This window comes from Musca autumnalis, unplaced genomic scaffold, assembly GCF_047663935.1.
Source record: "Musca autumnalis isolate F117 unplaced genomic scaffold, ASM4766393v1 scaffold_3, whole genome shotgun sequence".
NCBI lineage: Eukaryota > Metazoa > Arthropoda > Insecta > Diptera > Muscidae > Musca > Musca autumnalis.
The window spans coordinates 77,788,760-77,814,771 of NW_027411866.1; the positions used below are offsets into that span (position 1 = coordinate 77,788,760).

Genomic DNA, 26,012 nt, shown 5'->3' on the forward strand with positions numbered 1-26,012 from the left:
ACTCTTTTTCTTGTTTTATATGGACCAATTTACTATATCCTGTGGATCCGAAAGCGAACCAAACCATATCCATCTCTATCTATTGGCAGCCCATGTTTGTGCTACAAAGGTAGGACAGATCAGTTTTCGGGTGGCATTCATTTAAAAATTTGAAGAAGAAATCAACGGAATTCCGTCTGAGCAACATTGGTTCCTCGGACGAAAGGTATAACAGAAATATGCCGATTGGAGCCAGAGTGGCGCCTCTTTTCAAGGGCGCGGCGGAGACATCCTGGGAAATGAAGGAGTTTTTAAACTTGTTCATAATCTTGACAGCCGTGGAGAAGGATACTATTTTGCTGCGATAACTGAGAATGGGATTCTCTGGTAAGGGTACTTCAAGGAAGAGATGCGGGTGTTGTTCATTTCTTCACGAATGAAGTCACTCATTGTGCATCATCCGCGATTGTTTCTATCACCTAAGCGACACGATTAAGTCACTTCCGTTATATTTTTTGCTTGCAGGGTTTTTCTTGTATAACATAGACCAATTAGGATGTGGATCCGAAATCGAACCAAACCTTCTGTGCATGTCTCGAAGAGGCCAGACCATCTATATCTAACGGCAGGCCAAGCATATCCTACAAAGGTAGGAAGGGTTAGTCTTCGGTGGCATTCATTTACAAAATTGATCCTTAGGAAGTCCGTCTGAACAACATTGTTTTCTCAGAAGAAGTTATACCAGAAATATGCAGATTGAGGGCAGAATGGCGTCTCTTTTAAGGCGCGCGGCGAGACGTCGTGCGAAATGAAGGAGTTTTTTAAATTTGTCAGCAATCTTCACAACATTGGGGAAGGGTTCTATTTTCGGGTATAACTGAAAATGGGATTCCCTTGTAAAGGGTATTGTGACCATGTTGCTTATGTACCGAGATCTTTACAGAATGGATTGGTAAAGGGATTAATAGCAGGATAATATTGGTCAGAGTTCCATTCGGGATTCCGTAAGGCACACAAAAAGATGATTTATTATCGCCTGGAATCTGGATTTTCTTTTTCTGGAGTTTCATAGACTAAGTGGTTAAGTTATCACGTATGGATTAACGTTGTTTTCATTGATATGGGGAATTTTTCCCCTGTCTCTACGGAGATGTTCGATGGAAGAAGTTTTCACTTTTGACTGAATACCCCTATTGGAATGGCCCTTAAAGGTCATCTCGCTTTTCTTTTGTCTTTTGAAACATTGTTTGGCAAAAAATAACAACAACAACTTTGAAGCGCATCTGCCCACAGTGGAGTAGCCCAAATGTTTGTTACACAATTAAACATCAATAAAACTTAAGAAAAACAACAACAACCACAAAGGAAGTTAAATTTATTAAACCAAATGTGCGTGTGTCATAACAGAGCTTTGGGAGGCCTAAAAGAAATGAATGTGTGTGGACTTTAATTGATGAATAGTCCGTCGTCGATCATAAATGGAAATAAACAAAAACAAACAGAAAAAAATCGCCAACTATTTGATGGTTATTTGAACAAAATTAGTCATTCCAAGCAAAATTTTACGAAATAATAAAACTGCTAATCAAGTGGGCCTATCAAGCGTGTAGCAATAAAATCCGGCGGATCATTCAACCGCATTTATGGTGTACAAAGAAGTTGGGGTCTGTCTGGCTCTCTTTAAAGAAAATAAATAAATAAAAAAGAAAGACAAAAATGATGAAAACAATTTATCTGGGTTATATTTGTCAAAGACAAACCCAAAGCAACCAACAACCTTCCATGCCAATCCAAATGGCGGGCGGTAGGCTATTATTTCGGTAAATTTAATGATAAAGACCCGCTATGCCTTCAAATCAAAGTTTTAAATCATTTTGAACTTTTTGTTTAAAGAAATTGAAATTAAAATCAGCAGAAGAGTAGCAAAAGCTGAATGGCAATACAGTGGACACATATCCATCAATGATGGCGATGATGTTGTTATTGTTATCAATCATCATCATCATCACCATCATTCTCACGCTGCCACATAATTAAGCATCTGATTTAATGAAATCGAATGCTTGAAAGACAAAATGGAAAATATCACCGCAATTGATTTCAAATGCATGTCATGCCGCCGCCAAGTGTCTACTATCAGACAATTTGATTGAAAAAACGAAATTAAATTACTTTTAAATCTTTTCTTTTTTCTTCTTCTGCTGGCATGAATTTGTATTTGAAACTGTTTAAAATCTCGCTGCACGCAATACAGCAAGATGATGTCCAATAATAAGTGACGGCTCTACTTGAAAATTCCAACAAACATTCAAACGGGAAGAAAACAAAATTTCACATTTATGTGATTGATCTTCATGCATTAAGCTTCTCCTTTCCTTTGAGGGGAATTTCATTTCAAATTTTATTCAAAGATCCAATATCATATCAAATCACCAGCACCCAAAAAATGCCCTTTAGTCATACATACATTTGTATCTAATTTGAGTGAGCGTCAAGCATCTCTTTGTAATCAAGCAATCAAAGGGGTTTTATTTAAATTTCAAATTCACCAAATTCCACTATCCATCCATAAGCCCCCTCTCGGTAAGCTGTGATAATAGCTACGAAAACAGAGGCGGTGGCACCCAAGGTGTGTAATTAAAATTTTCAAATGTCATTTTCGCCATTCAAAACAGAAAATAGAGAAAACGTAAAACCAATTCCAAAATTGTGTTACATATTAGATTAGGTTTGAATGATATGTGTCAAACTAAGCCATGAGTTTGAAATTTCATGGCTTCCACTCCTTTCTTTCTTTCAAAAGAAAATTTTATCTAATTTCCAAAATCTTTCAAACAACCTTGAGGTTGTTTTGCATAACATTTCATAACGGGGATTAATTTTCAAAATTTAATTGAAATTTGCAATCTGGAGATGACTATCAACAAGCACACTTAACTCATATAATACCACATTATTTATTATTAAAAACTCTCTAATGCTGGAGGTTATGACTCAAAATGATTTGGAAGACACAAATTACTAAATCAAAAGATATGATTTGGAACCACGAAGGACAAAGAATAATATGGAAAATAATTCCATTATTTCTTAGGAAAAACAGAATTATTATAAGTGTCGTTTTGAAATCAAAATATTCCACTTAGGCATCGACTAAAGGTGGGGCTTTTGTGGCTCCGAGAAATCAAAGTGGTTCCTTCGCATTCATGCGGAATATGATCAGCAGTAAAAATAGGAAAGATATCGAGATGTAATGGGTCGACCATTGCGAGCTGTAACAGCCATCTTTGGAAACATTGAAGAGAATCTGACAAAGTGGGTGCGACAGTAAACCACGGCTCAAACCAGCTGTTAAAGTTGAAAATTGAAATTTTGAGGTAATTTACGTTTTTAACTTTCTCGGCACAATCATAAATAAAACAAATAAAAAGGTTTAGTGGGTCGTAATTTAGACCCTGGACGCAGGGACGTGCAGAAGGGGGGAGGGGGGGGGGCATGTCTCCCTCCCAAATGAAAAATTTGGGATGTTCACACAATTTTTTACATTCTTCTTCAAAAATGTCATATTTGTTCTGGTGGGCACCCCAGAAATTAATTTCTGTGTTCGTTCCTGCCTGGACGCCACCGTACTTACCCCAGACGATGAAAAACCCACTTTACAAGCAATGTCGGTCCATTCATTTAGGTTCTTCCTTCGCAAGAGTTCAACTCTATTACGCATTTCAGTTCAAGGTTACTTCTCGAATCGATTTGAACCTCGTTATTATTGTTTTTGTACATCATCGGTTGCATTTAGCTGTCGGCTTGGCCCATGGATTATTTTTTCTTGCTTCACAGGGACCAATTTACTATAGCCTGCGCATGCGAAAGCCTACCTACTCAGGATTATATCCTTACTAATGCATATAGAGCTGAAACATGGAACTTATGAATGCAGTTGGAGCTATACTTGGTTTATATGACATATTTTTTCCCACCTACGTTGACGCTGAGTAACGGTGTCGGTATAGAGATACAACGTCTAACTATCGCAAGGTTAGGTTATAACGTCTAACTATAAAAAGATTAGATAACAGTTGTTCACGAATGAAATAGTGCAATTGAACGATTCATGGAAAAGAGCGCATGAACTAGTGAACAGTCTATATAGTTCATTATAGTTCACAACGAGATACAACTTCTAAGTGTAACTATAGCTTGTAGTTGTTAAGCTGAGGAATGAATTAGATCAATTGCATGATTCCCCGAAAAGAGCATATGAACTAGATCAGTCAATATAGTTCACAAGTCCATTGAACTAAAATCAACCGAACGATCAAGAAAGGACCGATTTAGGAACAATTGCCAATCTAGTTTTTCAGGAAATTAGTTAAAGGTATAGAGCAGGCCTGCTCAGACACATACAAACACATTTTGTAATTGTGTTGGTTTTGAAATACACAAATTTCAATTTTCCTTTGTCTCTCTGTATACTGTGAGAAATATCGTAACAGTTTTTTTTTATTTTATATTTCAAAATATAGAGTAGAATAATTATTTTATTTTGACCAAATGTGACTGTTGATGTTATAATTTGTTGCAAATCAAGTTCGTGACAAACCAAAGTGCGTTGACAAACCAAACACTCTAATTTGCCGTAAAAATTTTAGGCAAATAAAAATTCGTATTCAGTATCTTCATTCATTTTTTCAGTGTACGCATATAAATTCATAGACAAATTCGAAAACAGAACCTTCCTCATTGAATGTTCAATAGAGACTGATTTTTAATTTTGAAAATATTCAAAACAAAAACAAAAGCTCTCTTTTTAAATTGTGTGTGTGAGAAAATTGACACACACCGACAGCTCAGGTGCGCACCTTGAGCAGGCCTGGTATAGAGTTACAACGCATAACTATGGCAAAATTAGATTAGGGTTGTTTACTTCACAAATGAAATAGTTCAATTGAACGATTCTTTGACAAAGACCGCATGAATTAGATCAGTCGATAAAGTTCAATATGGTTTACAACGAGTTACAACTTCTTGCTATGGCAAGTTCAGAATAGATTAAAGTTGTTTAGCTCATGAATGAAATATATCACATAGAACGATTCCCCGAAAAGAGTGTATAAACTAAAGAGCAGTCGCCATGGTTCACAATTTTATTGAACTAAGATGAGAGAGTGACCGAACGATCAAATTCATTATTCCATATAGTTTTCAAATTTAATGAACTAACAAAACATTTTTTGTTTTTTAATGGTCTTCAACTAGATAGTGGACTATGAACATTATTTCTGAACTAGTTGAGTCAAAAGAGTGGATCTGAATAGTATTGAGCGATTTTTCAAATAATTCAAAATTTTTAACTCTACCAGATAGTGAGGCATATGAACACCACCCTTTATGACGATGCATTTAGTAGAGAGACCAAAACTCGAATTCAAAATTGGATATACAAATTAAATGATCAGAGATCGGTTAGTTGGGCAAATGGAACAAGAACAGATCATCTAAGTGAGTAATACCTAACCGTACCTCAGATAAAAAATCCTCTCTTTTGCTGGCAGTCTTGTATATCTCCTCATTTTACTGAATATTTTCTATGGGACATGCTCACCTCTCATAAAGTTTTTTTTCAGCACTGAATCTATGATCAATAATCATCCAATAACGGTTGCAAAATTTACCTGCAAATAGAAGAAGTGGAAGAAATGTGATTAGTAAAATATAAATTGAGAAATCAAACAGAATAAAAAAGGGCACCTTGAATAAGGTCATAAAGGGTTGGTAAAAAAATCAATTCTTCAACATCATCAGCATAGGCCATCACCTTTGTTTTCAGCTGGTCGAAACACACAAGAATTTAGTTTATCACGAGAAGCCAGAGCAGAGGTTAGAGATTCTCTCCCCCTCCTATGGTCTGTTAATATTTTTTTCCGGAACTCTCTCCTATTCACAAATTGATTATCCTATTTGTCAGCACCTCATTGATCCCTGTTCTGCTGAGAGTGAAATGGATGGATTCAAGCTTCACACTATATCAAAAAAGGCTGCCGGGGTGAAGTTTGACACAGTTGGTCTGTTCCAGAACTGCAAGAATCTACTAATTTTTACTATTTTTTCCGATAACATAAAGGAAAAAATGTGATCGTAGTAAAAAATAGTAGCTTCTTGCAGGTTCTGGAACAGATCAAGTATTATACACGAAGAAAAATATATGTTAGAAATATGTTTGGATCCTAACAAATATTTGTTTGGGACTGATTGCAAACAAATATATGTTTGGATCCCAACATAATATGTTTGAGTCCAAACAAATATATGTTTGCAACATTTTGTAACATATCTCAATTTTATTTGTTTGGGTACCAACATATTTTTTATGTTAAAACATATTTTTTATAGGTGGAGAGAAGATTTTTGTCAAAGAGAGTAACAACAGGGCTCTCGCGGCTGCGGAATGCCGATTTATAATAAAGAGCTGTGTGTATGGTGAAAACGTACTCTTAGTTTTTTGTGAACCATAAACAATTAAAAGTTTATGCAATTATTTATTTATATTTTTTAATCACCGACGTAGCCAGGGGCCCGGCCCCCCGGGCCCCCCCCGAAATGATTCTAGTTCCCATAGGATATTTGCTTATGTTACACATTTTTAAATTTTTGAGTAAAATTTTAAACTGTTTTAAATTGTTCAAGAAATATGTAAAGTAGTTGAAAGTATTACAGATAATTATTTAACTACATTGGTATACATATTATCCAACATATTTGAAAATACAAAAATAATGAACAAGTTAGGCTTTTTGATCAATTTTATGCATAATTCTTGTTACGTTTTCAGGTGTTGTTTAAGCGTTTAATCGGAACTTTAGGCTGACTGTAAGTGTAACTGAGTTCAGAACAAAACGTTTATTTGTATTTATTGAACTTTATTGAACGTTTGTAACATATTACGTCCAATACTTTGGCTTATAAAAAACATCCACAAATAAAATTTTTGCTATATTTTGTTTTTGAAATTTTTTATAAGAGCAACAGTGTTTGTATATTTTCTCTAACACGTTTTTATAATGAACTATTCTGAAATTCATAACAATTACAAATTCTTTACTATGTTTGAAATTTGCAATAGAAAAACTATATCAACCATTTTTTATCATATAATTTCTGTTCCACCGCAGTGTCGTAAATGTCTATTGGACAAAAAGATTTTTATGTCGAATTTTGTTTTGTTCGACCTTTCGAATGTTAACAAAATCAAACTTGAGCTTGAGGTCAATGTTTATATTTTACTAGCTGAACTCGGTGCTCTTCGCTACCCCGAATAAGGAAAATATATTTTGACAAATTTATTTGTAGGCCAATTTTCGTCACTCATTCCAACTTTCATTAAAATAGGGTATATAAGGCGTGTTTGGTGCATCAAATACATGAAATCGACCGAAAATATATATGGGCGCTATATCCAAATCTGAACAGATTTCAATATAATTTGGCAAATTGATTTCTAGACCAAATTCCTGCACACATCCAAAATTTGGATACATTATCTGTTACCATTCTATAGATATTTGCATAAAAAATTTAAATTTTTGGAGGTTCCTGTGATTCTGATGCTATTTTCCGGATCAACGCGGAATTTCAGAAAATTTTATAGCCTATGTTACTTTCAGGCCATACTCTGAAAATTTCAGGAAGATCAGCGGATTTTGAGTCCATAAACTTCAAACAAACAAACGTACAAACATTTGTCTACTTTATATACATACATATATGGATTTATTAGATATTATTTCCAATATTTCAAAATTACAATGAATTTCATCTTCAATGAATTTTGAGTAGTACCTTCAACTTTGCGGACAGGAATATACCCTGAGCCTGTGTGAATTAAAACTTTCATCTATAGATAGATCGAATAGCAGCTACACAGCCAAAATACTTAAACCCAAAAACTATGTATTAGGAGATTTTCAGAAATTTGTAGCCATTTTTGACGTATGAACTTGCAAACAAAATATGCGGAGGAGGTATGGAGAAATGGACTGGACCGACATAGTTCATTTTGGGAGTAGATCTTATTTTGGGAGTCATTAATTTTAAAAGATATTGCGCCCACCAGTCATTTAAGTTCGCCACAGTATAATTTTCATCTTTTGACCCTTATGTCAGGAAATATGGACTGGCCCACGAAAAACATAATACCGATCTGAACACAAGGAATACCTTCAGTAAAAATTTCTAATGATCCTCAAATAGACCTTAAACTGCATTTAAACAACTATTTTGAAGTTTTGTGAGGGAGGTACCCCAGTACGGCACATTTTCGAACAAAAACTAAGTTTGGAAAAAATATTACTAAATCCAAAGTTTGGACCAAATCTGTTGCTCCTTTCAAGAAAACTCGCGCATACCACTTTAGCTAAAATTCTTGAAATTTGGGGGGAAAATACTAGAAGAAGTAGACCGAAAAGCACCATCTTCGAATTTTGTATATATAAGGCTCGCTGAAATATTGCCATAAACAAAGTTTGAACCAACGCGGTATCCGGTTCGAAAGTTGTCGTGCGCACTAGCCACTATACATGATTGCCATTCTTTACAGCCTTGAGCCATTTTCTCTGGAAGTAAAGATTAATGTAGTAATAGGGGCCCCGAGAACACTTGTTGCAAAAATGCAAAGCGTTTCCAGAGAGTTCTTTTTATTTATTAATTTAATTATTTCATATTTTTACTTATAACTATTATTAGCATAAAGGAAGTGAAGCCATGACAATTGAGGTCTTAAGCTTACACAGCTTATCCAGGGAGGTCTTAAACTGCACTTCGCTGAAAATTTTTGAAATACTTTGCTGAAGTTTGCCGGCCCATCTTCGAAGTTGATCAAAATATCACGAAGGCCAAATTTTGGACCAAATCGCTTAATATGTTTGAGAATTATCGTGATCTCCAGGCAGCTACCCAGACGAACGGACATAGCTAAGTCGACTCAAAGTTTTCTGAAACAGATTTCTTCCAAACACACTTTAGCCCTAAAGCCATTATTTCGATGAGGCACATTTTGGCTGAGAGTATAAAAAATGTAGATTGGGAAAAATTATGTTTATGGATTTTTGATAAACGAATGTATACAGGTATATACCTTGGATTGGGCGACATAATTTCATTTTAAAAGAATATAAGACTGTATTCCAGAGTTTCCCTTGTTCCTGATCAATTTATGAGAAAGAAGATCCAGGATAGGAAACCAGAATTTCTATAAGTGAAGTCCGACGATTGGACACCAAAATTAGTCTATTGACAGTTTCATGATTTGGCGACAGAATTTGTCATTTACATAACCGCGATTAGGTGCTAGAATTTCTTGATGGATAGACTAACTAACGCTAAGCATTGGTTCTCGGTCTTCAGAACTTCTTTGCGATAAGTAGATATCGGTTTTTTGCATATATTTGAAAATTATAATGTTAAGATATTTGAAAATTAAATGTTATGATATTTCTAAGGTTTTCCGATTGCATTCGCTTTCTTTTGGTCTTACCGAACTGATATCACTGAATTTCATAACATTCACTGTAGTTTAGTTTGATAAATGATACGCCCAAAAATACACTACCGCTCACTTGAATAGAACCCCCCTGCAAAATTTTTTTCAACCTCCATTTTTTCCAAATTATACAAGATATGAAATTATTAAGTTTTATTATATTTTGCTTCATGTGTTTGGAGTAAACTTAGTCATTCATTTGCATTCAAATCCAATTTTTATAAGAATTATGCAAGGAAAACAAAATAAAGTCAAAAATTGAAGTAAAAAAATTGGCACATTTGAATAGAACCCCCCTTTAAAACTTGGGAATACAGAAAGATTGTAGTAGAATATCGATGCATATTTACTCTATATTGAAAACGAAGTACTTTCAGTAATATTCAGTAAAAGTATATCCCTCCTGATTAAGGATACACCCGTATATCCTGCTTTGGCAAGGATTCTTTAAATAATCGGGTGTAATGCCCAACAAAGCTTGCTTTTTTCATTCAACAAGTTTATTTTTGGAAGATTGCTGTCTCCTTTAGTCGTATATTTTACGCATAAATCATTCCCATACATTTTAGAGAATATTTTCCACTCTAGAATATGGCGGTCCCGCAAGGACATCCGCATTTCTTTTCAAAATTTTAAGTTTTTATGACTCGAAGTGTACAAAAGTTTATAAAATCGTGATGAAATTTCCACACGAGGTATCCAAAAATGTTACTCACTACTGGATATGTCTGTTTCAGAACTCCTTTGTAAATTGTCGTCCGCATTTAGGGTGAAAGAAATTGACGCCCAAGTCCTTCATAATTAGTAAGGACTCTCCTTATTAAGTAAACAATTGCATAACTATAAAACTATTTTTTTCGCGTCTATTGAATGGAAGACCATCTTCTAAATTGTTTCTGTAGCGATGAATGTGGATTTATGGTGCTGCAAGGCATTACTAATTATTAAGGACATGAGCGTCAATTTACTTCACCTTAATGCGTACGGCAATTTATAAAGGAGTTCTGAAACAGACATAGCCAGTAGTGAGTAACATTTTTGGATATCCCGTGTGGAAATTTCATCACGATTTTATAAACTTTTGTACACTTCGAGTCATAACAACTTAAAATTTTGAAAAGAAATACGAAAATCCTTGTGGGTCCGCCATATTCTACAGTGGTAAATATTCTCTAAAATATATGGGAATAATTTATGCGTAAAATATACGACTAAAGGAGACAGCAATCTTCAAAAAATAAACTTGTTGAATGAAAAAAGCAAGCTTTGTTGGGCATTACACCCGATTATTTAAAGAATCCTTGCCAAAGCAGGATATACGGGTGTATCCTTAATCAGGAGGGATATACTTTTACTGAATATTACTGAAAGTACTTCGTTTTCAATATAGAGTAAATATGCATCGATATTCTACTACAATCTTTCTGTATTCCCAAGTTTTAAAGGGGGGTTCTATTCAAATGAGCCAATTTTTTTACTTCAATTTTTGACTTTATTTTGTTTTCCTTGCATAATTCTTATAAAAATTGGATTTGAATGCAAATGAATGACTAAGTTTACTCCAAACACATGAAGCAAAATATAATAAAACTTAATAATTTCATATCTTGTATAATTTGGAAAAAATGGAGGTTGAAAAAAATTTTGCAGGGGGGTTCTATTCAAGTGAGCGGTAGTGTATATGGTATTATTAATAATTATATTCATTGTTTTGACCACATATTAACTGTGACATATTGTCAAAAAAGTTCTAAAAACAAGATAAAATTGGCCAAGAAGTCTTACGCCATTTGAATTAAAAAAAGTAATGAAAATTATTTCATCCGAAAACTAAGGTTTACATCTTTGCTAAATAAGACATTTTCGCTAACATGAACTTTCAAAATTTTGGTCAGTTTTTTTGTTAGACTTTTTATAAGTTATTTCATTCAGTTTTTTCTTTTATTAAAGTCTGTTTTGTATTTCTTTGGAATTTTTTATGTACCAATGTGTCTGTTGTGCCTTTGTTTTTTTTCTATGTCTTTCAATAAACCACCACCATTTATAAATGTGTGTTTATGTTGGAGATAGCCAGTGAGCGCTTGCTGAGAGCAAGTGAGCATATATTTCAATGTGTTTCACATTGACATTTTTGCTCTCAGAAAGCGCCCACTGGTGCATGTGTTTGTTTTTTTTTTTTGTGGCTTTTGGGTTTGTATTTGTTTGCACCCAAACATATAATTTGTTTGCACCCAAACATATATTTGTTTGCAGGACCCAAACATATGTTATGTTTGGGACTGATTGCAAACAAATATATGTTTGCTGCATAATATGTTTGGGACATATGTTAGAGAGGCGTTTTTTCCTCCGTGTAACAAGTCAGTAGAATATCGGTTAAGCAAGCCACAGCTCCTTCGACTTCCACGATTGAGTGAAAACTATTCGCGAATACATCCAAGACGACTTACAATCGAAAATACGAAATTACATATAATTCGGTCACAAAATACCTCTTATCGGCGCTATACCAAAACTATGAAATTTATTTTGATCTCTGAGAATTTCAAAGTTCAATTTTTTAGACAAATGCGACTAAAACCTCGAAACTACATTAAATCGGAAGGAACCGGTATAAGAGAGCTATAACAATACGAGACCTACATATGTATGTCCACAATTTTTAATGTGGGACCTTATGTACCAAATTACAGTTAATTCGGTAGAAAACTGCTGCAAAAGCCTCAAATCGGGTGAAATCGTAATATTTAGTCTATACCTAAACGTGGGTCTATGTCCGTAATTTTTTGTTAGGAAATTTCTGATCACTGAAAAATTGGAATGCCAAATAACAGGTGGTTTAGTAAGAATATTTGCTCTAAAGCAGATATCGGCTATGTATCCACAATTACTGTATTACAATAAAACCTATCCAAAATTCTGACTGCCTTTTTAAGGAATACTTATTTGATATTGAGGCATCTTGAAAACTGAAATGACCATTTCCAATCATCATGCATACGAGTGCATGTAGACCAACAACAACACCAACAAAGTAGTAACAATGACAAATTTCCAATGCCAAAATGTTTGGCATATATTTGTATATTTGTCATGGCCGGCAAAGTGAGCCTTGGCACATTCAATTAAAAAATCCGAATTTAAAAATTCACTGAAGAAATCAGGCAAAAATGCGATGGCCAATCCAGACGTCAATGACCATAAAACGGCATAAACACATTTGAAAGTTGAAATATTTTAAACAAAAAGAAAAACAGCAACAAACCAAAGAAGTGATGAGAGAAAAGAAAATAAACATTGAGTGGATTCTGTGTGACACAAAATGAATAAATATTATCAACCATTAAAATGACTGAAGATAGATTACGGTAGGATGGCTGAATGAATGGTTGGATGATGGTAATAAACTGGGGAATTCTTATAAAACCAAGTAGTAAAACACACACACGAAGGCATACAAAACCGAAGTCTCACGCATTATTCGCATTAAATGACCTAAACATAAAACGGGCAAGAGATAATCCCATATTCAGTGTGAAAACTCGCACCGCTACCGGCAAATCAGCTGTGCTCCTGCTGATTACACTGATGATTATGGCAATGACAGCTATAGGGGTTTAGTGAAAAAACCAAGCCATGAAGTTAAAAAGCAAACAACAGCAATTGATGACCGACCAACTATGGTGGTTTGGGTTAAACTTGACGTGTGTCATTTGTTTTGCTAAAACAAAGAGTGAAAAAGAAAAAAACAATCAACTGACCCATAACGTCTATGCCATTAACCCAACATGTCCCACTTCATTTGTCACCCAAGAACATGATGTCACCTGGTAGCTTTATTACTAAAGCGGCTCATTATTCAACTAATTTCATCAAAGTCAAACTAACTCCCAAATCCCCTCAATTGCTGAAATAAAATCTAGTCACTTTGTAAACATGGCTAGAATGACCTTAACTCCCAGCTAATACTTCATATTTTGTTAAAGCATTGTAATTTTCTGGTTTTAGTGTTTCTTTTTACTGGCCGACTGGGGTTGGGGAATGATCAGCGGCCTTTGAAAATTTAAAACCCTTTCAAAAAAAAAACTAATTTAAATTTAAATAGGCTTAACAACTTCGTGTGACAATGAGGAAGTTAATCAGCTTAAAACTTTTGCAGAATTGTGCGAACTTTTTTGCAAAAGAAAACCATTTGTTGTTGTTGTTGCCGTTTGGGACAACAACCAGGCAACTCTTTTTGGCCTATTCTTTGTGTCATTTAATAGACCAGACCATGAATATAAATTGCCTAAAAGATGGCGTCATATGTGGTAAGACCAATGTTAGCTCTCTTGTTACAACCCCAGCTAAGATGACTGGCGTTAATTTGAGGTTATTTGGCAGGGGAATTAACAATGTCAGAGCAACATTTTATATGCTGCGAATGGCATGCATATTTCTTTACATATTTTTGAGTCTTAATTACATAATGCAAAATTGTTACTCTGCTATGCGAACACAGAAGAGCTTAATGTGGTAATTGTTATGCTAGGCTATGTTTATTTAATATGCCTACATGTATGTATGAATATGTGTGAGGTTTTGATGTGACCCTTGAGTGTAAAGTAAGAGTAATGTGTTAAAAAAAATGAAGAAATTCTTAATGTTATGCTAGGTCGGATCAAATAAAACAAGTTTTAAATAAAAAATGGCCTCTAATACAACATCTATAATTGTTCCACAAACATCCCAGAAGGGACAAGGAAGAATTCTCTCATATCAATGAGTGCACCCCTATTCATATTAGCTCAATGATGTGAGACCTACTGTTTATCACCGAGTCCGATCGGCGTGTTTAAGGCACCACTTGTTGAGAAGTTTTACATGGCTGAAATACTCAGGAAATGTCGCCACATTACTGAGGGTATTTTGCTACCGTGTGAAAAATGTTTGATGTTGCCTGGCCGGGGAATCGAACCCACCACCTTCAGCGAGCAAGGCAGGTGTGCATACCATTGTACCACGGTGGTACCCAACATCTATAATGTGTCAAAGAGAACTTTAACCCTTCTCCTCTCATTCCTATCATCACCACCATAAAATTTAAATACCTACACCCCAATCCCAACTCTCACTGAAGCGTAGGGCATTAGCAATAGCCGTTTTCCATATTATCACGGCAAGTTGTACGACAAGTTGGGGTAATCTCCTATGAGGATTTATTTGACGTATATTCTATGGAATTGACGTTTGAAACCAAACGGGTTTGTTAAATACGGTTATATATAAACTGCGTTTAATCTGATAGATATAATTTCGGCTTCTGCAGAATGCCTCCAAGTTCAAGTTTTTCAACTCTTTAGCCTCCTTTATAGGGGGGATGTTGTTTACACAGCGGTCGATAACACTCATATAGTTGTAGCGTCTTTCAGGCAGAAATTCCTGCTATTGGGAAAGCAGCAGAGTTGTTTTTAGAACTTCAATCCTACAAGACGCATGACTATATATTTCGATAGTAGGACAGCCCTCAAGGCTCTCTAGTGAAGGACCATAAAATCGAGAGCTATTCTTCATTGCAGAAGGGTTTCGCATTCATATCGTTAAAAATTGCTCGGTTCTAGGACACAACATAAGGGGAAACAAATCACCCGATGAATTAGCTCGGTGGGGGTTTTAAGTTGATCGACGTATCAATTGATGAATCTATTCGGCCACTGATGAATTACTACAGAGATCTTCTTGAGATCTACATTGAGAAGTCGCACATTAGAAGGTTTATGGAATCTGGATGCAGAATATCCTAGACAATATTTACATTTTCTCCATCGATAAGTTGGGGATGAAATCACTATGGGCCTCATTACGTGTCACTGTAGGGTTAGATTTTTAACTTCAAGATGGGATGACAGTTGCTTCGACTACTGTAGATTTTGTGGGAATGCAGAATAGATAAAGACGGTCGAGTATTAACTTTGCAGGTGCCCGAATGTCAGAAAAACTTCCAACCGATTTGTACCAAAATTTTGAACATCATAATATTTCTTCTAGACACAGATCAGGTTCGAATATGGATTATTTCATTTCTTACCACTACTTTCCACGCGAGGAATATGCAAATATCCGCCACTAAATCAGCAGCCACTCTGTTCGCCACATGGACCGAGTTGAATGTCATGGTCGATGACAGCAGAAGTCCGACCACCTACTACCAAGTTTCTAGGGGTCACATTAAAAAATGGTGAACAGTCAAGATCGAAATTTCGAATTTTCGGGGTGCACTCATTGATATGAGAGAAGTCTCCCTTGCCCCGCATGGGATGTTTGTTGAACAATTATATATGTGGCTAAAACCTTCAAAATACTGAAAATCGGGCGTTACCGTTCTTTGAGCTATATTAAAACATGGATCTATGCCCATAATTTTTATAAGAAAAGTTTTTTGTCCACTGGGAGCCCTCAATGCAAAAATTTAGCCCCTTTGCTTGAGAAACTTAGGTAAAATCTTAAAATTTCAAAAATTTTGAGTTGCCGTTATATGGGGTCTATATCAAAACGTGGACCTATGCCCATAATTTTTGTCGGGAAAGTTTTTTTTTTTGTTAACTGGCAACCCTATGCCTCAAAATTCAGCTATTTGTATCGATAAGTTTAGCCAAAATAGTAAAAATATCGAAAATTGGGAGGTATCGTTATATGGGGGCTATACCAAAACGTGGACAATGCCCTCGACATTGTCAGCCAACATTAAGTTTTTGTACCAAAACTCATTCACCTACGCCAGTTCCTTCTATTTTTGGGTTTATATGAACTCGCGACATAGTGCCTCGTCCGCGCATGCCACTGCTATCTGCGATAAGCTGAGATGTAGGAACAAGGTCTTAAAGTCACAAATGGGCTGCACTTGGGGGGGCAGATAAAGAAACCTGTTTGACATTATAACGCCGAGCAAATTTAAGCATAACACAATATGTATGTTTTATAAAGTTGATATAATATTTTTAAAAATATATTAAAAAAACAACGTTTAAAAATTATGTTTTTTTATTTATATGAAAATTCTTCAAAAGATGTATAGTTTTACTTCTCTTCTCTCCTTTTGAATGTCTTAATTTTATTACAATATTTTTATATCTCATAACAATAAGTTATTTAATTATTTTATTTCTGATCTGAGAAATACTCATGATACTATTTTACTTTATGATACTATTTTTAAAAGAATAAAAAAGAACTATTCTTCAAGGCTTTGTTGTGGTTTTGTAGATGACTTCATCTCACAAAATAACCACAAAATTGCATAAATTAGTAAAAATAATTTTCAAGACACACTTATCAATTCATATGAACCGTACAGTACTGCGTTTTCTAAAAAAAATCCACAATATTAATATGAGTTTTTAAATAAACCTTTCAGCTGAACAAAAGACTTTGTCTATTGTTTTCATATTAAATATCTTTCAATCATCAAGTAGTCGTAAATTTCTTTCCGCTTATAATTGGAAAATTTTTATGATGTGTGTTTGATGATATTTTTTACAGTTTTTTATCTTAAAGACAGCTATAAAAGCTAACTGTGAACGAAAACACATTGCATAGATTTTAATGGATGAATGAATACAGCCTCTGCGTGGTATTTATCGCCGAAGACCGTTATGAGCTTGAGTTGGACGATGAAAAATATTTAAACGTTGCATAAAAATCTATAAAAAAAATATACATAATATATATGTATGTGCTTAGATTTCTATAACAAAAAGTGTTCTATTGGACTTCTAAGTGCCTTAACCTTTAAATTCAACTTTAGACGCCCTTCTTCGCATATATAGCTGTACTGCTATTTAATTTTGGACGTCAGTAATTAATCTGCGATACTGAACCTAAGAACGAGTGAGATCATCTACATACCAACTATGATTTATCGGACCTACCGTAGGTACAACGGCCGTCTTGCACAGTGAAGGTCGGTTTTTGCTGTTGTGACAGCATTTGCTATTTTTGCATATTGTATCAGGGACGTGGTCAGAAATGCAGCTCAGTACCATTTCATGGTGGGGGGCCTGGTGGCCAAAAATGTGTACAGAATTACCACTTCAGGGGGGCCGGGCTAGGTCTACACAGTGTACCTTGTGGGTGGGCTGGGCAGATGTTTTGTAGGGTGTCATCAATCCTTTCTCTATACAAATTTAGACTGTTTCACCATCCTGAACATAGTTGAGTCAAAACTACTATGCTTTGTCGTGGCAGCTGATTTTCTTTAGCTGTGATTAATAGCGGATGTATTCTGAGGACTGCATTCACACGATCTTTTTTTTGCATCTGCGATTTCATCTGTGTGAATGCTATTAAGTCTTGCCTGCTGATCTAAATTTCCTCTTTCGTAACGTTGGACCCCTCTCGGTAGATTATGAAGATCCCTCCTGACATGCCTCGGTGGAGTGGTCCTATCCACCATAGGGTCATTAACATAAATCCACGGTTACACCCGGGCAAGTACTGCAAGGAGGACATGCCATTGTGTTGCCGTACTGGAAGAATCTTTGACTCCTCATGCAGATGGTTCTCTGAAGACATGAAAAGAAACCCTGTTGCAGTTCTCAAAGTGGCATTCTGACAGGTTTAAATATTGTTCTATGTACATATTTTCAGGGGCCCATAATCACGTATTAAAATATTTTCGTGGTTTTTTAACAATATTGAAAATTTATATTTTAATTTCTTTAAAAATAGCAAAATTAATATTTTTGAGGAAATTTTACTTTTGCAAAATATTTTCAAGGAATGTGGATTTAAAAACAAAAAATAAAAGCTTGGATTTTTTCAAAATTTTCTTTAGTTAAGCCGATTTGTAAAAATATTTTTTAAAATTTTTGTTTTTGGAAAGTGGATTTGTAAAAAAGTATTTTTTTAGAACCATGCATTTTTAAAAATATTTTATTAAGGAACGAGGATTTAAAAAAATATTTTTAAGAAACGTGGATTTAAAAAAAAATTAAAGGAAAGTGATATAAAAATATTTGAAAAGAACGCGGATTTTTAAAAATATTTTAAGGGATGTGGGTATTTAAAAATATTTTAAGGGATGTGAATTTTTAAAAATATTTTTAAAAGAACATTGGTTAAACTAACATTGGTGAAATTAAAAAAAATCATTTTTAAGAAACGTGGATTAAAACAAAAATATGTTAAAGAAGCATGGATGAAAAATATGTTAAAGAAGCATGGATGAAAAAATTTAAACAACCATGGATTTTTTAAGAAATTTTGATTTAAAAAAATATTTTTCAGACACATTTTGAAGCAAAATTATACTCAATAATGTTCCGTACGAGAACCTGCAAAAACCTAATTTTTTGTAAATGTCTGTCAAATTTCTGCAAAAACGTACTATTTTTGAAAGTTCTGCCCAATTTATAAAGGAAAAAACTTGTTAAAAATAATATTATAAAGAAGCAACTAAACCATAACTTTTCTAAATTAATATTTTTAAGGAAATTAGATTTTTTCAAAATGTTTTCAATGGACGTGGATTTAAAAAATGTAAACTTTTTGTTTTTTAGAAACATGCACTTTATTTTTATTAAGGATAAAAAAATATTTTTTAAGGAACGTGAATTTGAAAAAAATATATATTTTAAAGGAACGTGGATTTTTAAAAATATTTTAGGGAATGTTTCCTTTTTAAATATTGTTTTAAGAACTTTGATTAAAAACACTTTAAAAAAGGAACATGGATTAAAATAAATATAATTTTAAGAAATTTGGTTTAGAAAATTATTAGAATTAAATATTTCCAGCATATAGCACTATTATTAACTCTCCCAATTAACTTCCCCACGGCATATTCATCCTGTAATTTTTCCTCTGTGACATAAATCTTATTTACAGATGTTGATTTCCTCAATTTAATAATTTGGTCATAAATCATTACATTTTTTTTTAAATTGAAGAACGAGAAGATGTCTCACACACCTTAGCTGGGGAAAAGTCAACAAACACTTTACTTTGGTCACCAATTAACATTTAAAAAAAAAATTAAATTTTTTGTTTGCATTTCTGTTCAAATGATTGCCAGAAAAGTCAACACAAATACATTTTTATAAATTATTTTTTTCTGCCGCCAAAGAGAAGAAGAAGGTAGAGAAGTTGAAAAAAATTGGAGCTAATAAAACATAAAGTGTTGATTGATTTATTAACCTTAGAATTTTGTATTTAATTGCCTTCAAGAAGAAAGCGAAGAACAGAAAGAAAATGTCTGAACTCTTATTGGAGTTTGTCTAAATATTTACATTAGGAAAATAGAAATGTTTGAAATGGGACCAACCAACCATATGAAAGGGAGTAAATACACCGAAAGAAAATAAATTTAGGGGATTTCTGATAATATCTAATCTAAAGTACAAATTTTCTAATTTTTAGTACGTTTACATTGAAGTAGATCCAGTGGTTTTTAATTCCATTTCAAATACATTCTCATAATGGGGATTAACCCGGGAAAAAATTTTAATGTTAACATACTTTTACACTGACACCTAAAATGCGAGTTTTTGTAAAATACTTATTTTGTTTGAAAGATTTTTAATGGAATTCACAACATAATTGACCGTTTTACCAAAACTCAATTCGTATAAATGTTCTATAAGATTTTCTCCTTGTGCATCCTGCCTATGTAAACCTGTTACAATGCTTTCTCCTTGAAGAACATTGTATTTCAACACATGTCTAAAGTACTGCGGCACACCGCACCGCAAACAACAGCAATAAAACCCCCAAATAATAGGTTAGATGCCACAGTATATCCGCATATCATGACATCATCTAGATATTCATTCGATTCTTAATAAAAAATCAAAATAGATTCAAACGTAGAATGCAGCCATTCTAGACAGTAAATGAATTATTTTCAAGAGGCGGGACCTCATTACGGAGATGATTTGCATGTAACACCGGCAAATGAAGATGAAATTAATGGGAATAATGTGTTTGTCTGTCTGTCTGTCCTTTTTTCCGGTGGATTAGAGACACACCAAAATATGCACGTGTTCCTACTTTGGATGCAATTGCTTTTCGGTTGACATTTGCATGGGAAGCAACAGACCCCAAGGCGCGGAGAGTAGACTCTTTTTAAATTTATTTTATGAAAATACACATCTTCATCAATGCCAACATCATAATCTTCATTATAATATGAAAATAATCATGTTTTGTGAAATAACATGGTATTAAAATTCATTTAATTCTCTCTTTCTCTCCCATCTCCATCTCCATTGCTTGTAATGCATGATTTGTAACTGTCAAAAACAATTTAAATTTAAAATAATTTTTAGCTATGTATGTACATAATTGACATTTCAAATGGGGGGTGTTGTAAAAGTTGTATTTTCAGCAAATTATTCAAATCTCAGGATGCATTTATCTCAGCTTAATAAAATACTGGTGGTTACCACTTAATTTCTTTCACTTCTGCTCTGGAGAAAAATGGGGTGTTTTCCATGTTCTACAGTTTAACAACGCATTCACACACTTGCATTTGCATGTATTATAGGGGTTCCCATCTACCCAGAGGTAATTGTGTACCGCATTAGTTGGAATTTATTTTGATTTTGATTTTTTTTTGTTTTATTGTCAAGAAATTGAATTTGAAGTGAGACATGTAATAATCTTCCTTCGTCTACTTAATTTTTCCCATACGGGTTCGCCATTATTGGTGAAGAACATTGAAAAAAGTGCATTGAAAAATACAAAGACATCCCTACCCTTCGTTAAATTTTACATCATTAATTGAGTGTTATGTGATTTCTATTTAAGGCATATATGGGTGGGTAATCAATAAACTGCAAATATTTTAATTAAAATATGAAAACATATTCGGATTCGGAAACTCAGATCCGTAATTATGTATCAATTAATTTTTAAAATGTTTTTGACAAAATCTTTTGAAGGATTTTCGTATAAATAATAATTAATATTTTTAACGATTCTATAAAAGTTTTTGTTTTTGATATTTTTAACGTGAAAACGTGGATTTTTTAAATATATTTTTTAAAAATAATATATCAACTTTTTAAAACATATTTTATGGAGTCCAAAAGCACTGGTGTTAAAAATATGTTTATTAGTGGATTTTTAAAAAAATATTTTAAGGGGGTATGTAAATTAAAAAAAAGTATTTTATGAATAGTGGACTTCTAAAAATATATTTAAAGAACCTTAATTTTTTAAAAATTACTTTTAAGGAAAGCGGATTTTTGAAACATAGTTTTAAGTGAGCTGATTTTTTTAAAAAATATTGTTATGGAAAAATATTGTTATTAAAATAAATTTTTAAAGTATGTGAACTTAGATTCACTTTGGCAGTTTTGTTGTGATGTGTGTTTACTCCTTTTTTAAAGTAACTCAGCTTCATCACAGAATTTTTTAAAATTTGAAAACATTAAATCTGTGATTAGGCTGACTTACTTTACAAATAAGTATGTGAACTTATTTAAATATTTTTAAGAACGATGTATTTTTAAAATACATATAATAAATAAGGATTTTTAAAAATATTTTTAAGGAACGTAGATTTTTAAAAAATACTTTTAAGGTGCATCGATTTTTAAAAAAATATTTTAAGGTTTTGGGGTTTTTAACAAATGTACGAGGAGTTTTTAAAATATATATTTTTACGGGACGTGAATTTTTAAAATATCTATTTTTACGAAACGGATATATGTAAAAAAATACATTTTACGGGACGGGGATTTTTAAAAAATATCTTTAAGGATGATCAAGAAAAATTAAAAACGTGGATTAAAAAAATATGAACGTGAATTTTAAAAATAAATAAGAAACGTTAATTAAAAAATAAGGGACGTAGATTTTTACAACATGTTTGTAAGGAACGTGGACTTAAAAATATGATTTTAAGGAACGTTTATTTACATATTTTTAAGGAATCTGGATTTAAAAACACATTTTTAATGTAAGTTGATTTTTATACCCTCAGCCTTTAGGCTAAAGAGGGTATTTACACTTTGATACGACCAAAAATGTGCCTCATCGAAATAATGGTTTTAGACCCCAAGTATGTTTGTACGATATCCGTTTCAGACAATTTTGAGTAGATCTAGCAATGTCCGTCCGTCTGTCTGTCTGTCCGTCTGTCCGTCTGTCTGTCTGTCTGGCTGGCTGGTGCGCACGATAACTCTCGAACGGATCAAGATTCGGTTCAAATTTTGGGTATCGAATTATTTTTTCCAGATTCGATTTAAGTTCGAAGATGGGCCATATAGGTCCACTCCTTCAGGTACCTCCCCCACAAATGTTCAAAAATTTTCGCAAAACTTGTGCGCACGATAACTCTTGTAGGGAATAACCGATTTGGTCCATACTTTGCACATCGTGTAATTTCTACCAAACTTAGATGAGGTTTCAATATGGACTCAATAGGTCCACTCCTTCGGGTACCTCCCACACAAAATTTCGGAAAAGTTCAGTTTAGGACCCGGTCTCGAATCGCTTTGATTTTTGTTTACGCAAGTTGTATTCGCTGTCCTCTATACGACGCTGTAAGTTTCATTAGGGGCAAGTCCATACTTCCTGAGGAAATAGCCTGAAAGTTACAAAAAGCCCTATGACACCGTGTGTAATGGTTGGAGCGCAAGATAACCCTCGAACGGATCTGCCGATTCGGTCCCAAATTTGTCTTTCGTAATATTTTGTCCAAACTTAGTTCAAGTTCAAAGATGGATTATATCGGTCCACTCCTTCCGGTACCTCCCCCACAAAAGTTCGAAAATGTTCGGAAAATTTGTGCGTACCATAACTCTTGAAGGAAGTTACCGATTTGGTCATTACTTTGCACATTATGAAATTTCTACCAGACTTAGATGAGGTTCCAATATGGACTCAATCGGTAAACTCCTTCGAGTACCTCCCACACAAAATTTCGGAAAAGTTCAGTTTAGGACCTGCTCACGAATCGCCTTGGTTTTTGTTGTAACATCTTGTATTCACTGTCCCCTATACGAAGATATAAGTTTCCTCAGGGGCAAGTCCATACTTCCTGAAAAATAGCCTAAAAGTTGAAAAACAAACCCTATGACACCATGTTTATGGGTGGAAGCGCAAGATAATTCTCGAACAGAAATGCCGATTCCGGCCAAAATTTGGCCTTCGTAATATTGTTTCGAAACTTAGTTTAAGTTCGTAGATAAGCCATATCGGTCCACTCCTTCAGGCACCTACCCCACAAAAGTTCAAAAATATTCGGAAAAATTTTGCGCACGATAACTCTTGATGGGAGTGACCGATTTGGTCCATACTTTACACATTCTCATAATATATACCAGATATAGATCAGGTTCGAATATGGACTATATTTGTCCACTCCATCCCGTACCTCCCACACAAAATTTTGGATAAGTTCACGATGGTAAAAGTTATTTCAGGGGCAAGTCCATACTTCTTGAGAAAACAGCCCGAAGGGTGTAAAAACCCCCTATGGCACCCCCATGGTCTATGTCGGTCCATTCCTTTAAGCACCTTTTCCGCAAAATTTTTGAACTTTAATCCTAATCAACATTTTTGTCGGTTCATACGACCACAATTTTGAAACCCCCTAAATACATAAGTTTTTTGTGAAAAAAGTGTTTCAATTTGCCCATGCTGAGGGTATATCTCTGTCGGCAAAGCCGACTGATACTTTTTTACTTGTTAAAAATATGTTTAAGGAACGTGAATGTTAAAAAATATTATTAAGATGTTTAAAAAAATTTTCAAGTATTTTAAAAAATAATTATAATTTTGAACAGAATGTTTTTAAAAAATTATTAAAGAACATGAATTAAGAAAAAATATATTTTTAAGTGCAATTAAAAAAAAAATACTTTAAAAATTTAAAAAAAATTATTTTTGAAATTTAACAAAAGAAATGAAAAATTTTAATTGACCCAAAAACGCTGATTTGTTAAAAAATATTTCAATTTTTTAAGAGCCCTTAAACCCTCGGATTTCAAAAAATATTTATAGTTTAAATATTAATAGCTTAAAACTTGGGTTTTAAGAGCCTACAGGATCGGATTTTTTTTTTTTTTGAATATTTTAAGTTTATGATTTTTATAATATTTATATTTATGAGCCGTCTACAGTGGGTTTGTTAAAATCCCCTTATGTAAATAGCAACATAACACCATACAAAATAAACTCCCTCATTTATAGAACTTCCAGTCTTATGGTGATTTTTGAAGACTAAACACCTTTTTTACACTCAGCAAATAAAGGCTATGGCATATGGGTTGATTACAGAGTTTTTCCAAACAAAGGATAACAATCAATTATCCTTAGACCAATAACAACAACAAAGCAAACATGAAGTAAATCACATACCACAAATGTGCTACCTACCAGATGCACTCCTATCAGCCACAAGATTTAACAATGGCTCCTACTTCACACCTTGTTATGATTGGCAGTCATAATAAGCCAAACAACGAACGAATCTAAACCCTTGGCGCCGACAATAATCCCAAAAATAAACGGGTGAACGACAGTAGCAACAACTGGCTATGTCCGTCTGTCTGGCTGATTGCCTAGCTAACCAGCAGACACACAAAAAGGTGCCATCGTGTGGTTGAGAATGCCGTTAGTAAGTGTGTGAAAATCTGTCATCATCAGCAACACCATCTTAAGCTACCACCAACCATCACCACAATTGGGTGATGGAACGTTTAGAACACCACCACATAATCTGAATCCAGGTTATTTACAATCTTATCTTTAAAAAATTTGTGTTTGCATTGTTTTTGTATTATATGGTGTTGACAAAGCCATTCCCATTTAGATGCTTGTCTTTACGACTTTATTGAATGCCGAATGTATGTATGTATGTCGGCTGGTGTGTTGATATTTACCGCGCCGCTCTTAGAATGTGAAATGTGAACAAACTGTGTAAACACATCCATCCCACCAGCAAATCAAACAAAAACCTGACAAAGAGGTCGATCGGCCGCCATCCGGACACATTTGTTGCTGATGGTGTTGATGATGGTAATGTTGATTGTAGCCGATATTGATGTTGATCAACATGACCACTATCTTAGTATTCGGAGTGTGTGTGTGTTTTGTAAATATTATTACAAGCGTTTATTTGTTATAGAACTTTTTTTAGTCTTCATTTCTTATAAAAGTTGTCGGTATAGGTCCACTCCTTCAAGTAGCCCCTATAGAACGGTACCTCCCGAGTTTCGGTAATTTGATGGTTAAGGCCCCAATATTGCTCCGAAATGGCTGAAATTTGTCATTTAGTCTTCCCCCGGAAATTTATCAGTACAGCCCCATAGAACGGTACCTCCCGATTTTCGGTAATTTGATGGTTTTGGCCCCAATAATCAACCGAAATGGCTAAAATTTTGTATTTAGTCTTCGTTGGTACTATAAAACTTTCCACCTGAAATTTGTACGTACAGGTCAACGGCTTCATATAGCTCCCATAGAACGGCACCTCCCGATTATCGTTATTTTTAAGGTTGTATCAACATAA

General features: G+C 34.0%; 1 protein-coding gene across 5 annotated transcripts in view; it reads right to left on the reverse strand.

Moving 5' to 3' along the window:
• pigs (GAS2-like protein pickled eggs) overlaps positions 1 to 26,012 on the reverse strand; it is a 418,326-nt gene that overhangs the window by 313,001 nt on the left and 79,313 nt on the right. Inside the window, exon 1 of one of the 5 annotated variants that reach the window (XM_073971919.1) lies at positions 5,582 to 5,657. The exons of the other annotated variants lie outside the window; for them this stretch is intronic. The gene's annotated coding sequence lies outside the window, so the exon portion shown is untranslated. Of the gene's footprint in view, positions 1 to 5,581; positions 5,658 to 26,012 lie in introns of those variants that run through there. 5 annotated transcript variants of the gene reach the window in all.